The 15644-nt window shown below is 47.5% G+C and overlaps 2 long non-coding RNA genes across 3 annotated transcripts; one reads left to right on the top strand and one right to left on the bottom strand.

Annotated features, from left to right (window-relative positions):
* The first annotated feature begins 596 nt into the window (after positions 1–596).
* On the top strand, positions 597–4526 carry LOC147259348 (uncharacterized). Of its 2 annotated transcripts, XR_015117226.1 has the most exons (5): positions 597–915; positions 1062–1262; positions 1454–1732; positions 2026–2080; positions 4042–4526. It is a non-coding gene; the product is annotated as an uncharacterized LOC147259348 (long non-coding RNA). The 2 variants fall into 2 exon arrangements; XR_015117225.1 differs by having other exon boundaries at positions 2026–4526.
* Positions 4527–4937: 411 nt separating this feature from the next.
* LOC147259347 (uncharacterized) lies at positions 4938–14816 on the bottom strand. Its single transcript, XR_015116853.1, has 3 exons — positions 14727–14816; positions 14015–14194; positions 4938–6558 (listed from the first exon to the last, which is right to left on the bottom strand). It is a non-coding gene; the product is annotated as an uncharacterized LOC147259347 (long non-coding RNA).
* Positions 14817–15644: the final 828 nt, after the last annotated feature.

Genomic DNA, 15644 nt, shown 5'->3' with positions numbered 1-15644 from the left:
CGGCCTTCGTGTCCTCCAAATGGTAGAACACAAACGCGCAGACTCCAAACTGAAGTGTCTTCACTTGTAGTGGTCAGAAAAGCTCGTGGTAGCTGAGCGGCCTCATGCTGGAGCAGCTGCGGTCGCTCGGGTAGGAACTCAGGTCAGTCGTGATGGAAAAACCACCTCTGCGGCTCTCCTGTTTTCATGGCCTGAATGGAAACTATAAACAATTCAAGGAAGCTCCATCTCCAAGAAGCCCCATTGTCTTGACCGGCAGCGAGCCTAGCGCTGCGCTGCTATTTCCCCTGTTTGAGCCACCAGGGTAACCAGCCTGATGTGACTCTGTCACCTGGTGAGCTCCAGTTCGGTGGCAGGAGTCCTCAAACTCGCACAGGGCGTCTTTATTTGTTCAATCCCCTACTGAAACCCCGTATCAGCACCACCTCAAAAATAAGCTCCGCTCACCTGAAGAAACAAGTTGACAGCCTGGCAGCCACCCGTTCACATTCCTGGAATACATGATGTAAGAGAGCAGTTCAGGCCTGCGCCCTCTCAGCTGCTCCGGCTTCTCCTTTAAATGTCATGAGAGTGGCAGTTTCGAGGAAGCAGAGGAGAGCAGGTGGATGGCTGAAGCGTGAGCAGCAACAACAGAGACATCTTAGCCCAGGTGGACTCGATGCCAGCTCTCTGAGATGAAGACAACTCACCACCCACATTCCTCCAGAGAGGGAGGAGGCAGATTCAGGTTTATGGAATGTCATCGTAGATTAGGACTGTATTAGAGAGGCGGCCGACAGGAGCGATTGTGTTCCGTGATACAGACAAGCTGGTGGGACTCGCACTGAATCCTCCACCTCAGTCAGAGCAACTGCACTCATACTTGCAGGACCAGATCTCTCAGAGGGTAAAAGGCCCATCCCGAACAGACAAAAGGTGTAACTGTGTGCTGCCTTTATTTTATTTTTTTAATTCGAACCGGCTCAGTCTTCTGTTAGTGGGAGGACTCTCACGCTGCTCCGGTCTACGGTGGCGACCGTCACATTCACACCTCTCCAAACTGTTTTTCATGCATCCAATAGGAGTCACTCTACCCCACAGACACGTGCTGGGCTGAGGGGACTCGGAGGGACCTGCAGGGAGGAGGTGAGGGTTTGATGTCGGAGCACCTGCTGAGGCACCTGTCGAGCTCCAGATGTGAAAGTCCTCCTGCCTGGCAGGTGTCAAGAAAATGATCAGGATCAGAAATCTTTCATTGCTCCCCAGTGGTGTTCACGTTGCAGGTGATCTGGTTCAAGTACAGGAATATATAAGTTTAGGAAATTGATATTAAAATCAGAGACTGCAAAGATACACACAATTTCTGATAATGGATTGTACATATTCAATAATAATATTAAAATAGTCTGTTTTTTTTTTTTAAATGACACCATAACACAACTTTATCTGAACTGTGTCTCTGTGTCGCCTTCAGGGTTTGGAATTTTCATTCTTTGCCGCATCAGTACTCCTGAACGAGGAAGTCAAATGTGCCGGGTGTCGGTTGGCGTTGCCATAGCAGCAGTGACAGGCCCAAACAGCTCGAGTGTTGATTTGTGATCCGTGGGAGGGGAACATGCCGGAGCCTCACGTGTTGAGTCGCTACAGCAGATAAAGGTCAAGTGAAGCCACATCCGTGTGTTCTACGAAGCAGCTCCTTGATCCTGGAACATCTCACCACGGTTTCCAACTTCCAAGTTGCATTAACGCAAAGGTCAGCATGTGTGGCCAGTGTTCCGACGCAGTGTTTTCTTACCGGGAGAGCGATGGGAGTGTTATCGTGTATCCACGTAGCCTCCTTGATGGAGGGACGGCGCGTGCTTGGCCTGCGCAAATGACAAAATAACAGCTGCACATGATCACATGACACGGCGCACGCGAGCGGGAGAGGTTGTAGTTGAGAGGAAAAAACATGGAGGAGCTCGGAGTGCCGTTTTGTGAATGTGCGGCTCTGCGATGCCTTCCTCTCCAAGTGTGCATGACCTTTGACCACCAATGTCATTTCAGGTCACCCTTGAGTCCCAGCGGATCTTCATGGCAGTTCTGGAGGAACTCCCTCAAGGTGCTCCTGAAATATTGCTAGGAGGAATGCGACGCAACGTAAGGCCTCCATTCTGTTGCTGTCATCAGCGTGGAGGCATGAAAAAAATGGTTCAATGAAGTGAAGGCAGTGAATGTGAAAGCTTCATTGTGTTCTGGAGCGGGAGACATCTGAGGGATCGGCGCTGGTTTCTTACAGTGGAGTGGTTGAATGTTGGTGTGTGAGATGGCGGGAGTGAGTCATGCAGCCGTTGTGTTCAGGGTCAGACATCACGCTGCCTTTGTGCTCAGCGGCAACATTCACTCCTTCACACACACATCAGTCGCACTAGGAGCTCGTTGTGGCGGTGGCGTTCCGGGGAAAACAACAAACAAAAAACATGCGCAGTGAACCGAGGCTGAACCTCATCAGAACTACACGTTTTCAATGTCCACTAACGCAGAACGCCATCGTGCTTTCACGCTGTAACCTTGAGCGCGGCGCTGATTACTTTTGTGAGAATTCAGCTGCAGCTTCTTTTTTTTTTTTTTTCCAGTTTCCATGTCAGACTGAGGAAGAGTGTGGTTGACAATGGCAGGAAAAGGAAACCTGTAATGAGAACTTTGGCTGCAGCCACGACATTCGTGGTCAGGACAGTGCACTGGCTGCAGGGGAGCCCTTTACAGTACACACAGGACATGTTTACTGCATGCAAATATCACAGACTTTGATTCTCATTGGTGTACTGGAGTATATCTGATAGTTTCTTAGAACACTTACACAGTTAAGGTACACAATGACGTTCATCAAAATGCAAGTAAGTCGAAACTCCGTGTTACGCATTTAAACGAATAAATGGCAGTACACTCATTTGTGGCAGCGTCCTCTGAACTGGAGGGGTGAAGTACTTAAAACATCCTAATGCTGCAGGGCTGAGAGCCGGAGCAGGGGGGCATTTGTCTCCCCCTGCTGGTATCGAGTGTAATTACAACCGTGGGTCACGCTGGAGGTCATTTTCCTGCTGGAATGCTTCCAGTGATGCCAACCGTCCAGCGGGCCTCAAAGATGAAGTATCAGCGGTCAGATATCTTTGACAAGAGCGTGAATGTGAGGGATCGTCATGTGAACGTTATGGGAACATGTGGTTGCCATGGAGACCTTCTCTAAACGGGAACTGCTCTGTCGTCTTGGATCTCCTTAATTACGCTCCGAGCAGCTGAACTGTTAAATGTAGGGCGCAGATGTCTCCCCTCTGATACGAGAGGCTATAAACACTTCCTGCCGCTTTCATGTGAAACTCCGACCAGCAGCTGGAAGACGTGTCAGTAAGTGGACTTTTCACAAAGCGCAAACAGTAACCAGGTGACCCCGGGTCAACATGAAGACCGGGATCTGCTCCTGTCGACGCCCATCACAAACACGACGGCTTGTAGCGTTGTCACCTTGCTGGTCTGTGTGTGTCATGGAGGAAAAATGTGGTTCTGGCGACGGCGGAAGCTGGTGTTTACGAGTCTGTCTGTCTCTCCACGGACGGATGGTCTGGGTGACAGTGTCCCAAGTACTCAAGCTGCAGTCCTAAACCTTACAGACCTGTTAGTTGAGCTGAGCGTGAGTTTTACGCCCTTCATGTTCACATACATCAGATTTATTTAAATGTAAAGCTCCGCCTGATTTGGACCCTTCGCTCCCAGGATGCAGGGTTACTGGTGGTTCCTGGAGTTCCAACAGCAGAATGGGAGCCAGAGCCTTCAGCTACCAGGCTCCCCTCCTGTGGAACCGTCTCCCAGTTTCAGTCCAGGACCCAGACACCCTCTCTATGTTTAAGAGAAGACTTAAGACCTTCCTTTTCGATCAGGCTCATAGTCAGGACTGCTTAGGCTGGCCCTTAGATAAGCTGCTATAGGCTCAGACTGCTGGGGATCTCCCATGATGCACTGGGCTTCTCTCTGCTCCTCCTGGACTCAAACGTGTCACTAACTCCTCTTCTTCTCCCCTCATCCCAGATCCTGGTGCTGCTGGAGGAGGCTACAGAACTGAAGAGGCTCAAGCTGCCACCCGTAGCTCCGCCTGCTCACGTCCACGTCTGTCCGTCCGTCTCTTCCCTTTCTCTCTCTCTTTATCTCTGTCCCTCTCTTTCCTTCTGTCTCTCTGTCTTCCTCCATTCTATGTCTTTGTCTCTGTCCTGCTCTCTTTGCTCCCAACCGCTCAAAGCAGACATCCGTCCCCACTGATCCTGGATCTGCTCCACCTTCCTGCCTGGAAAGGAAGTACTTTCCTTAAATCTACTTAACTTAAACTATGAGAAGGCTTTTGTATAAAAATGAGTCTTCAAAGGCTCTTAAATGCATTTTTTCCCTCATTTTATGTATTTTATGTGTTTTCTGTAGATCTGTGTTTGAAAATATCATTCGGAGAGCAACATGAAGTCTGAGAAAACTAAATGGGCTTGTTTGGTCTGCGTTCAAGTTTTTGACATTTCAAAATAAAAGCAAGATTTTTTTTTTAAAAACTGCTGCTGACGTTGAGGACGGATTGAGGTTTGCTGGCAATTACGTGAGGTCATAGAACTGAACTTACAAATGAAGGTGCTGTGTCTGAGCAGGTGCAGCAGGAAAGTGTCACTCAAACCCAGGCAGTCATGAGGCGCCATCAGCCAAAGTAAATGAAAAGCCTCCACATGAGTTCTTCCATTTGCTGGCTGCTCACGTTACTTGCAAAAAAGAATAAAATAAAATCAAGACAGACGAGAGAAAAAAACGCAACGAAGCTCCGTGTCTAACACGGCTGTGAATGTTTGCGATACTTGCTGAGGTGCGCACGTCATACGCGCACATTCCATACATGCATGCGAGAGCGTGTGAGTGTTCACATTTGGTTTTAATGATTCCACTGCTGTGCCAGGCAGAGCATTGAGGAGAGAACTGGAAACAATCACCCACACAGAGAGAAGAGGCTCTTAACCTTTGACATGGAACAGCAACACACACCTCGTGTAGCTGTGTGGCTACGAGTGGCTCCATAAATATACTTGCGATGTACAGGAAATACAATTTACCTTTAAAACCTGAAACTTCGTTAGAATACGAAGTTCTCCAAGCGATGCTCATTAAATTAAAAATAGCAATGAAATTGCTTTTAATAATGTAAAATACATAAAACACATAAAACCAAACAGTGGTGGTCTTGAGGGCTTTCATTCAAGGCTGACGCCTCCTCTTCCTGGATACCGGAAAGTTCAATATAAAATAAACAATTCCACTCTCCTGGTTTTTCCTCTCTCTCTCTCTCTCTCTCTCTCTCTCTCGCTCGCCCGCTCGCTCTCTCACTGACGAAGAATTTTAAAATACAACGCAAATGTTCTCTGGTTACAACTCTGCCCTTTGGACCTGCAGTTTTTAATGAAATTAAAGGAAATGATTCACAGCAAACTCACGAAAACCATCGGTAGCTTGCTAGTAGCTAAGAATGCTATTGCTAGCGGGGCTACCAAATAAGTTCTGGTCTCTTCTAGAACCGATGACATATCTCGTGCTTGACCACGGCAGGAGACATCTAAACTGAGATTAGGACATCTCAATTTTGAATGACGAGCTGGCGTGGTGCTGACGGTGGTGCTGACCGCAGTTAGCGCGCAAGCTGCACGCCCTGCTAGCTAGGCTGACGCTGGCAGTCTGTGGGCCAGGATAGACCCAGGTGGGTGCATCAAGTTGAGGTTCGCCGATGACTTAAATGTCTGTAGGGGTTAAAGATCCTAAAGATTCTGTGAGTGTCACAAAGTTGACTTATTGTTTATATCCCAGCGGTTCAAACTTCTCCCTGCTCAGTTCTTGCTAACTGACTGGGTTACTGATGAGGGCTCCAGTGTTACGAGTGTCTGGCAAGTGGTTCAGGGTTTGTCTGTAAACAACGACGACTGCCGTATTCGAAAGTCTGCTGACCGTTAACGGCGAACGCAACAATCATCTCAGTCCACTTCATCTTCTTTTCTGTCTCACCGCAAATCACAACGCAAACAACTTGAATTCTCAGGGATGTCTATTTTTGGAAGAAAAATCCCGTCCCGTGCGTGTTACTGCTTCGTCTCTGTCCCTTCTCATCGGTGTTTTTTGCGACGACGCTTATTTTTTGTAGACCAGACGGACACGTCGCCTCCGGGTGATCCTTTGAACGCGCGACTCCCCACCTGTCGCCGCTCGTCTCCAAAACCAACGCACCTGGAACCGAAACCGCCAGCCTGGGATCTCCTTTGACGTGATTCAGATGTATTTTTGAGACGATCGAATGCGGGTTTGGGACTAAACCGACCAGCTAAAAGTTTTCAAAAGAACGGCTCTTAATTTATCCCCAAACTGTCGTTTTTCACACGATGAAGAAAGGGGTTCGTGTGATTGTGACACATGATAAAACTGGCATGTACCATCTCCACCCCTAAACCCGGGCGAGTGGCGTGAAGGAACCTCCTTTATCTCCACCTCCTGCTTCTGTCTGCCTCCATCTTCTTGTGTGAAAGTGTATCAGCCCTAAAAAAAAAAAAAAAAGAGAGAAACAAGTGAGTATAAAAAAAGAACCAGCAGTGAATTTTTATGACCATACAAGGCATCCTTACATTCCTGTCCCAGATATTTACAGCCTCTCCGACTCTGCTCCTGGTCCTTGCCAAAACGCAAGGGAGGAAATCTTATCTGGCAAAGGAGACACTCTTTTTAAGTTTATTTATTTTTCACTATGTGATGATTTTTGGGGAGGATGATAGTGGTGGAAGGAGGGATGCTGGTATGTAAAAGTAAAAGAAGGTTAATTAGAGCGAATGAAGGAGTGGGAGGAGCGGGAGTCTGGAATGAGAAGTTTCCTCTCGATAGCCGACCGACTCCCTCGGTGATTTATGAGGAGACCCAAAGGCTTAGACGATATCAGTCTGTACAAACAGTCTTCATTCTACTGCAGTATTTAGGTGTGGCGAAGGCCTGCCGACTGGCCAGAAGTTGATTTAGCGATTTATTGATTTTGTCAAAGTTTTTTTTTCTTCTTTTTTTTCTTTTCTTTTCTTTTATGTGCCACAAGTTTCAGAGCACTTTCATTTGTCTTATCCAGATATAAATCGGGCCTCATTTATGTGATCTGGCTCACTGTAGCGGACGGGTGTGATAATGTTTTGCGCATGTGCCCATGTGATAATCTCATGGTCCTTCTTGTCCAGGCATTCATACGTCTTGGGGGAATCCCCCTCAGTTGGAACTGGGCAGACGGAGGACAGCAAAACGAATGTCGTTCAGACAGAGGAGAGCGGGACAGTACGAGACGACGAGGCCATCAGAAGACACTGACAGCGGTAGCAGTGGCACTGCTGTCCTAACTTCGAATATTTAAACTTTTTACCACTCCCCACCATCAATTTACCACCGGATGTTTGGTGGTTTCCTCACTTGGGAGGAAACTCCATCTGGACAATGAGAAGCGAATAATTTTGGTGCAGTAAAACCTAAAAATATACACCCAGAAGTTTGAAATCCTTCTGCGATGGTACAGAGTTTGGTGGAATTCTTGGTCGGCTAACATATCGTTCATATGAGAGGGCGTGTGTTATGCTAATGCTATATTAGCTTAGCGAGCTAAACGATATATAGCTGTAGCAAAGTATCTCCATGCTCGCTTTGTTTTGCCATCCCGCTCACTCTGTCAGGGCGCATGCTTGATTTTTGGCAGTATTTGACCATCACATCATATACACATTATATCAGAAACTGTCAAGGGACGACTCCCTCTAGTGACCACAGTAATTATGACACGCTGCCAGCTGGGAAAATCAGGGCTGTTCCGGTAACGTTCTCACACTGAGGCGTCTACAGTGGAGGCTGCTGTTAGTTTTGATGTTTACAGCTGTGAACCTGCCCTTTTTAACTCAACCAGTTAGCAACAAACCCAGCTACACTGGGAGCGAGACACCAGCACATTCAGCGTAAACAAGTAATAAACAGTGTTGCAAACCGCTGAAACAAACACTTGAAAAAGAGGGTTGACATGATATTTTCTAAAGTAGGAACAAGTACAGACGTGTTCCTGGTAACAAACACGTTCAAATACCTCAGCAGCCCTTCGCAGATCAGTAAGTAGCTGGTCAAGACTTTTATCCAGGGTAAATAAAGTGTGTGTGTGTGTGTGTGTGTGTGTGTGTGTGTGTGTGTGTGTGTGTGTGTGTGTGTGTGCGTGCGTGTGTGCGCAGCGATGGGCCTGGTAGTTTGGGGGGGTGTGTGTGCGTGTGATATTTACAGATCTGTCAGAGACCCCGGCTGTGTAACTCTGCTTTCTCTCTCTGGTTTTTCAAACTCCTGCTTTCGCCACACATTCACACGCTACAGGAGCTTCCCTTCAACTGCACCCGTGCCCCTCATCTCACCCGTAACCATCAGAACACGGTGCCTTCTTCCTGTAACTTAACTGTGGCCCTGGTCTTTGACCATCCTCTCCAAAACCCAAAGCTGTGCCAAACACACAAAAGTACACACAAACACACACTCTCGTCAGTCTTTCTCTCAAAGATATCATTGGTCCCTGAATTTTCTGATCTGATGATGATGATGAAGAACAACTGCAGGAAAAAGAAGAAAAAAAAACAGCTTGACAAAGCCAAACCAGTCACTGTGTTAAAGCTACAGTTTGGGATTTTTTTTGTCTCCACCTTCTGGTGGTGACAGTCACTGCAAGCACCTGTCAACAGGTCAGCCGTAAAGACCATTTATGCTCAATGTTAAATACGCGTACAGATATGGACGCAGACTTTTGTCCGTACTCTGCGTTCATTTCATCCGAATTTCTGCACGTCTCCATGAAGCTTAAGGATACGGACCAAACGGAGCAGTACCCCTGGAAATCGTGGGGGCAGTGTTGCTGACGCGACTCGATACGCAGCTCTAGTGAGACTCACAGAAGAAATAGCAGAGGCGGTACTTTTTTTGGGAGAGATTGTGCAAGTTTATATCTTATTATTGTCTTTATGTCTTTTATGCAACATATATTATCAATACCTCCTGCACAGTCGCCATGTTTGTTTTTGAGTTTGTTGTTGTCATGAACTTTGGCTCTGGGCTGCCCCCTGGTGGATGCATTGGTTAACATCCATGCCGATGTCTAGGACCCGTGGAAGTCTGTGTGCAGTGACGGTAACATCGTTGGAAACCGACACATCCATTTTCGTACGTACGTTGAGCATAAATGGGCCTTTGGCTCCACTGCAACCTCCTCTGTCGTTACTGCTTCGTCTGTAAAACTGGTGGATGTAACGACTGAGAAATAGCCTCCAAATTTACGTTTAGTTTGTCTTCCCATTTTGAAGACTTTTGTGAATGAGGCCCAGCTGCCAAATGATGAAATTCTCTGATTGGCGATTTTTTTGTTGTTGTTTTTTTTTTGTACTGAAGTTATCATTTGCATTAAAAGATGAGATAGGCTGTTTTCGGTGGTTGTAACCTTTTCAGGTGCGCAGTAACGCTCCTGCAGGCTGTAAATATCAAAACTAAAAGCTGTAGCTATGAACTCGAGAAGCCAAAGGAACTTGGAATACAGAGGAAACTCAGGGGAGAAGGACATCGTTCTTTTGTAGACGAGTCTTTGTCCTCAGGAGGGAACGCGTTTGTTTCTCTGATTCGACGGGTCTGTCACCAAAATACCAGGAAGCCGAGGTGCAGGTGAGCCTGGTTCTTGTCTAATTTATGAACTCAGTATTTGGTGAAGGGATTCATGATCAGCAACCCACCAGTGCCACTAAAAGAACGCATTACTCTGCCGCAGTCTTGTGCGCTTGTTGCCTATCACCCTCATTACCCCCCATCAGCACACCAGGATTTAAAACACAAGATTCACCTGGCTCCCAACTTGGCACATCTCACCACCGTGGATCACTCACTGCAAACAGGTCCTTAAAGGTTCCTTAAACTCCTGATTAAGGGACTGAAAAGGTTCCTGGGGCTCATTGCTGTCTACGTTTCCACGGCAGCCTAAAGCCCTGGTTAGGTTATACAAATCAGGCCAATGAGGGTTAGCTTGTTGAATAAGTAATGCTAACCTGCGCCATGCCATTGTTACCTGAGACAAAAGCTAATGTTCGCTACGTGCTGATGCTCACCCCTAAGAGTGTCAAACTGTGTTGCATAAAACAAGAGTTAATTCATCTCAGTCAGACAAAATGATGAACCGAAGCTGGACGTTTGCTCGTTTTCCAATTGACTTTTCATCAGAAGTGGTCCTAGCAGAGCATGTGGCTACGCTAAACGAGGCGCGTGAAATAAAACGCTTCAAGAACTCAACCAATCAGAAATGTTCAGCACTGCTGGCCAAAGTTCCTGAACCTTTTGGGACCTACTACCCCCTGAGGAGGGACAGTTCTGACGGTAGCTCAGGTACCCAAAAGGACATGTAGACCCTGATTCCTGCGATCAAAATGCGCAGAGTTCCTCAAAAGGTTCCTAACTCCTGGGGGAAAGTTATTGGGGTCGAACTGCATCTGAAGTTTGTAAACTCCTCACACCAAACTCTACTGAAGTGGTGAGACGATCAGTGATGCATGCATCCAAACCTCTTTTTCATAAAATCATCTTCTGGCAGCACAAACAGAGCAGAGAGGGGAAACATGTCAAGGAGATGAAGGACTAACAAACTTTCTCTCCTCCTCTCACACATTCCATGAGTCAGCGACAGGTTCTGGTGTCAGCGCTGGCCTCGCGCTCACCTTGTGACCCTTGACCCTGACCACACCCTCCCCCGTAGCTGCTGGCCGGTGCGAAAATCCACACTCGTTTTTGAGCCAGCAAACGTTTCCATGGACGGCCCTGTGCCGCTTCCTTTGATGAGGAGCCGCAGGAGCCTCACCTCCACTTACACCGGGTCAAAGAAAACAAACGCGCACACGTTGATTCAGACAGATGAGAGTTAACCCTGGAAGGAAACTCTGTAATTACTCCATGTATCCCTGTGGGCATCTCATTTCCCTGGAGCAGGAATTCATTTTATATAGGAGATAAATTTTTCATAATTACACGACTGCTCATTGAACACGCCACTGATGACATCCCGGTTCATTACCGATCACATCTGCAGACTTGTTTCAACACTGAGGATCTTTTTGACTACCCACGAAACACCGCTGTCTGGGTCTGACTTGTTCTGTTTGCTCTCTGGAGCACCGGCCCGTACTTGTTGAAAGAATGTGTTCATGGGAATGTTGTTATTGCAGATTTTGGCCTTTCCGTTCATACAAAAGATCAGGAACACAAAGAGCTAAAAGGGTTCTTGAACTCTGGGCTGGAGTGAGGACGGTAGAGGTGGATGTTACAGGTCAGCTCCGCTCTACAAACTCTCTGCGGTGTTTAGAGTTGATGCTCCGGTCTGCTCGACTGTATGAGATCAACTGATTGATTAGCCGGCGGTAATGCCAGCTCGGCTTTAACCCTGAGTGTTCTCAGTTCCACTGAATATGCAGCCCCCACCCATTCCAAGCATGTCTCAGTGTTTACGACATGCCTCCTGTATCCTCGTGGCGAGCTCTTGCTGGCCGGACTAACCGGCTCGGCGTCACCTGTCATTTGTGAGGTAAAACGCTGATATCCTATTATCACATAGCCTTCATGCTTGTGAAGTGGAGGAACTGCTCCAGCTCACCGAGGTTTGAGAACGTCTCTGTAAAAAGTTGCTGATGTGTTCTGCACAGAGGCGGATACACCAGGAATGCATGTTTAAGTCAGCGTCCCGGACGGGCTAATCCCTGAAGCTTGCCTGAGAGTGGGCCAGCTTTGACCTACCCGACGGGGTCCTGAGTTATTTTTCTGATCCAGGTGAGACGTATCAAGCGCCGGGCCTTGGCAGCATCGTGCCTCTCATTCCCTGGAGGTTAGGTAATCACTGGGACACATTCAGGCTTGATGGGCAGAACTCAGCTTGTTCCCTCTTCTCGGTTTTCTCCACTGCATAATTTCCTCAAGGCACTGAGAGCACTGGCGGTTCATTTCAGTCGCGCTACCACAGCAGACACAATGGAAACGGAGCATTCCTGAACTTTTTACAGTAACAGTGACCTTATAACATCACATCAGCACTTCTTTTCCTTCTTTTCCCCCCTTACGTTGCCAAAACATTACTACATTAGGGATATGATGCCCTTCAATTACAGCATATTTATTATTCATAGTGCTTCAGGGTACATGGAATTTTGCTCTTCCCACTGATGGGTAAACTATCCCAAAAAGGTCTGGTGAGGTCGTTCAGGCAAGGCCGAGGAACAGACAGAAGCAATCCATTAGTAGATTGATAAATAGATGCGATGCTGTAGTTTTCTCCAACTTGGATTTTCAGTTACCATAAAAAAATGAAAAAATAAAAATGTAATGATGAAAACACTGGGATCCGTCATCACTCAGCCAGGCCAATACAATTAGCGTTCATTCCTGTGGGGGCAAGTTTCAGTTGGAATAAGAAGGAAACGCAGGCTGCAGGCGGAGCAGCTCAGAGGTTTTGTTGTAAACTTGGATCGGCGTGAGACAGAATCAGGGTGAGCGACGAAGAGAGACTCAGCAGACTGGAGGACACAGAGCCGGGGAGGGAGGGCGGCGGCGTGGACGCCAGCAGGTGGTCGCTGATGGAGTCCCTGGAGGTGACCGGAGGCTCCAGACTAATTTCCGATGGAGTTGATGGACTGATTGGCAGCAGGTTAGGAGATTAAACAGGTGCCAGGAATCCCAGACGATGCCCGTGCCAACACACACACACGTGAACCTGCAGTCATGACACAGTGTGTTCTTATGGGCAATTTGTCTTAGCTTGGAAAAAAAAAAAGCATCCCGTACCAAAACAGCAAAAACGGGGACATTTCCGTGTTTTTTTCATCATCTGATTCTGAATTTTTGTTCTTTGTTCCCAGCGAGAAATCACACATTCCCGGATTGTTCTGAGAACGTCCTCACTGGTAAAGAACGCAGTGTTGTAACATTTCTAGAACGTTCCCATTTCTAGTCAGAGCTCTTTAGGGTTGGGGAGGTGATGTTTTGGGAGACACACAGAACGTTCTGGGTAAACAGTGTAAGGACCTAGATGGAACATTCCATATACGTTCCTCTTAACCATCTCCTTTAAGTTCCTGGAACATCTTGAACGTTCCCTTATATCTATGAACTAATGCCCCTCCTATCATTTAAAGAACTGTTCCGAGTCTTTTTTTTGCACCAGAGATACTTAAAGTTAAGCTTTTTCCTCCCAAAAAGTCCTAACGGGGGGACTTATGTTTTTAAATCTCAACCTTAAGCCATTTAGGGAACTCTGCAAAAGCTCAGGGAACATTTAGAGAACGTTGCAGCAGGTCTCCAACGTGGGTTGACTGCACATTGCAAAGTAAAACTAAAAGTTTCCTCTCACTTGATCACATTCAACGTGCCTCAGGTGTTGTTCTGGAGCCCAGGTCCATGTTAAGCTGACCCGGGTCAACTCCTGTTCTGACTGGCTCATGTGTTTCCTCCCAGACAGACACACAGCTCCCGGCGGCCTCAGTAGAACCCCCCCCCCCCCCCCCCACACACACACACACACACACACACCCCACACCCCCGATGTCTCTAAGAACAGGCGTCTATTGAGCCAGCACACACTTTCCACAATGTCATGGACCAGTACCACTCAAAGTGGGGCTCTCCCACCATGATTGGACTCAATTAGAGCCAGTGAGGCATGAAGTCCCAAGAGACGGGGCTGTGCAAACACCAGGAGAACGTGTGTATTTCATACACACACACACACACACACACACAATTGCAGCCTTTGTAATTCTCAGAGAAATTGTTTGGAAAAATGTGTGTTTCTCACCCCCCGACCCACAGAGGTGGTGGGCTGATTCAGAGATAGCAGCATGGGCTTAATTACCTCAACACATAGAACACTGGAACATTCCTGTCTAATCCTCCTGACACGTTCTAAAGGATATTCCCCAGCTGAACTCACATATATATATATACAGAATCTCCTCAGTGCCACCCGGTTCCCGTCTCCAGGTGGTACTGGATGTTGAGGGTCCTGATCCAGGGAGGGTCGGGGGCTTGCTCCACATGGACAGCTGTGGTGATGACATGATGCAGATGTTGTTACACGGCCTTGACAGATGAGTAGATCTCACGGGTTCTCCTGCAGGAACACAGCGGGGGGGTTTTTCGAAGCAAAGTATTCAGGTTGAGAGACTTTTTTGCCGCAAAGCATCAAGAGATTCTGTCGTTAGCCAAACTAGGATTAACAAGAAAGCACTGCTGCCATTCTTTTACATTTCTGATAAAGACTGAGGAACGTAGAACCGATAGCTGGCCGCAACTGTCAGCACTCCCATAAATTCCCATAAACACAGCTTAGACAAAAGAAAAAAAAAAAACAACATTGAGAAACTAAAGATTCTGTTAGCAGACTTTTTTAATCATTAAGTGAAAGCAGCTTCTTGGAAAATATGTTTTATGATGAGCCCCTGAGGTTTGGGTGGCAGATCCAGGCTTGGGTTAAAGTTGGACAGGAACGGTCTCCTTAGTCGGGTTAGGAACAAAGACACCGGGTTGTGGTCACACTACACCTATAAATTCTCTTTTAACAGGAACCTCAGCATGTCTGACCCCCCCCCCCCCCACACACACACACACACACACACTGGCTGAGATAAATTAAATGTACTCACAAAGAGCAGTGCCATGGAGCCGAGGAAGGAATTAACGTCTGTGGCTCCTCCTTCAATGTCACACATGCTTCTGTCTATAGTTCTCAGGGCCTTCAGACTGTGTGTGTGTGTGTGTGTGTGTGTGTGTGTGTGTGTGCGTGCCACACCCAGCATGCCGTCTTGTCTGAATGCAGCTGAGGATGATAAGAGCCTCTTCGATATTATCGCCGCTCCGCTGTTTCAGCTGTTTTCCTTGAGTCCTGTCTCCGAATTCCCTGGATTCCACCACAATTCTCAGGAACGTTTGCTCATCTCACACGCAGTGTTTACACCAGGGCCTCTGCACTGCCCGCGTCAAAGAACCCGCAGAACCTCCTTAAGTGTGTCTAGTGACATCACATCATATCATACGGAGGACAGAGATCAGCCATAAAACAGAAACTGTTTAAATAAACGTATGTTATTGTCTTCCATTCTAAAAATGTCGCTCTGTTAGTTCTCAGGTCGAGCTCGTGTGCGTTCCAGGTCCCTGGAGGAATCCTCCTAATCTACAGTAACCGACCTGTTTTTCTTTTCCTCACAAAGTCGAAGGTTTGTGCTCTGCACTGAAGATATTTGAGTTTGGTGTCTCAGGATATGATATACAAACACGGAGAGCTTGGCCTGGCTGTGAGCCTGAGGGGGCAGCGAGTGGTATCGCGGCCCGTGACCTGCTACGAATCACGGCAGACGCTGTTAGAGAGGAATAGGAGGACAAGCCCAGACCCTGAACCTGGTCTATTCGAACCAGAATACACAGAGGAGGAACTCCAGGTGTTGGAAGCTGAGCAGGTAAGACGGAGGTGTGCTAACTTGGCCATCCACTACCATTCATGGTGCTAAGCTAACTAGTGTCCAGCTGTTAATTCGGGACAGAGGAGAGTATCTTCTTGTCTGGCT

The sequence above is a fragment of the Aulostomus chinensis genome, chromosome 7 (assembly GCF_037954235.1).
Source record: "Aulostomus chinensis isolate RoL2024-O1b breed Wild chromosome 7, RoL_Achi_v1.0, whole genome shotgun sequence".
NCBI lineage: Eukaryota > Metazoa > Chordata > Actinopteri > Syngnathiformes > Aulostomidae > Aulostomus > Aulostomus chinensis.
The sequence above is the reverse complement of the archived record's forward strand: the minus strand, read 5'-3'. Positions and strand labels throughout refer to the sequence as shown.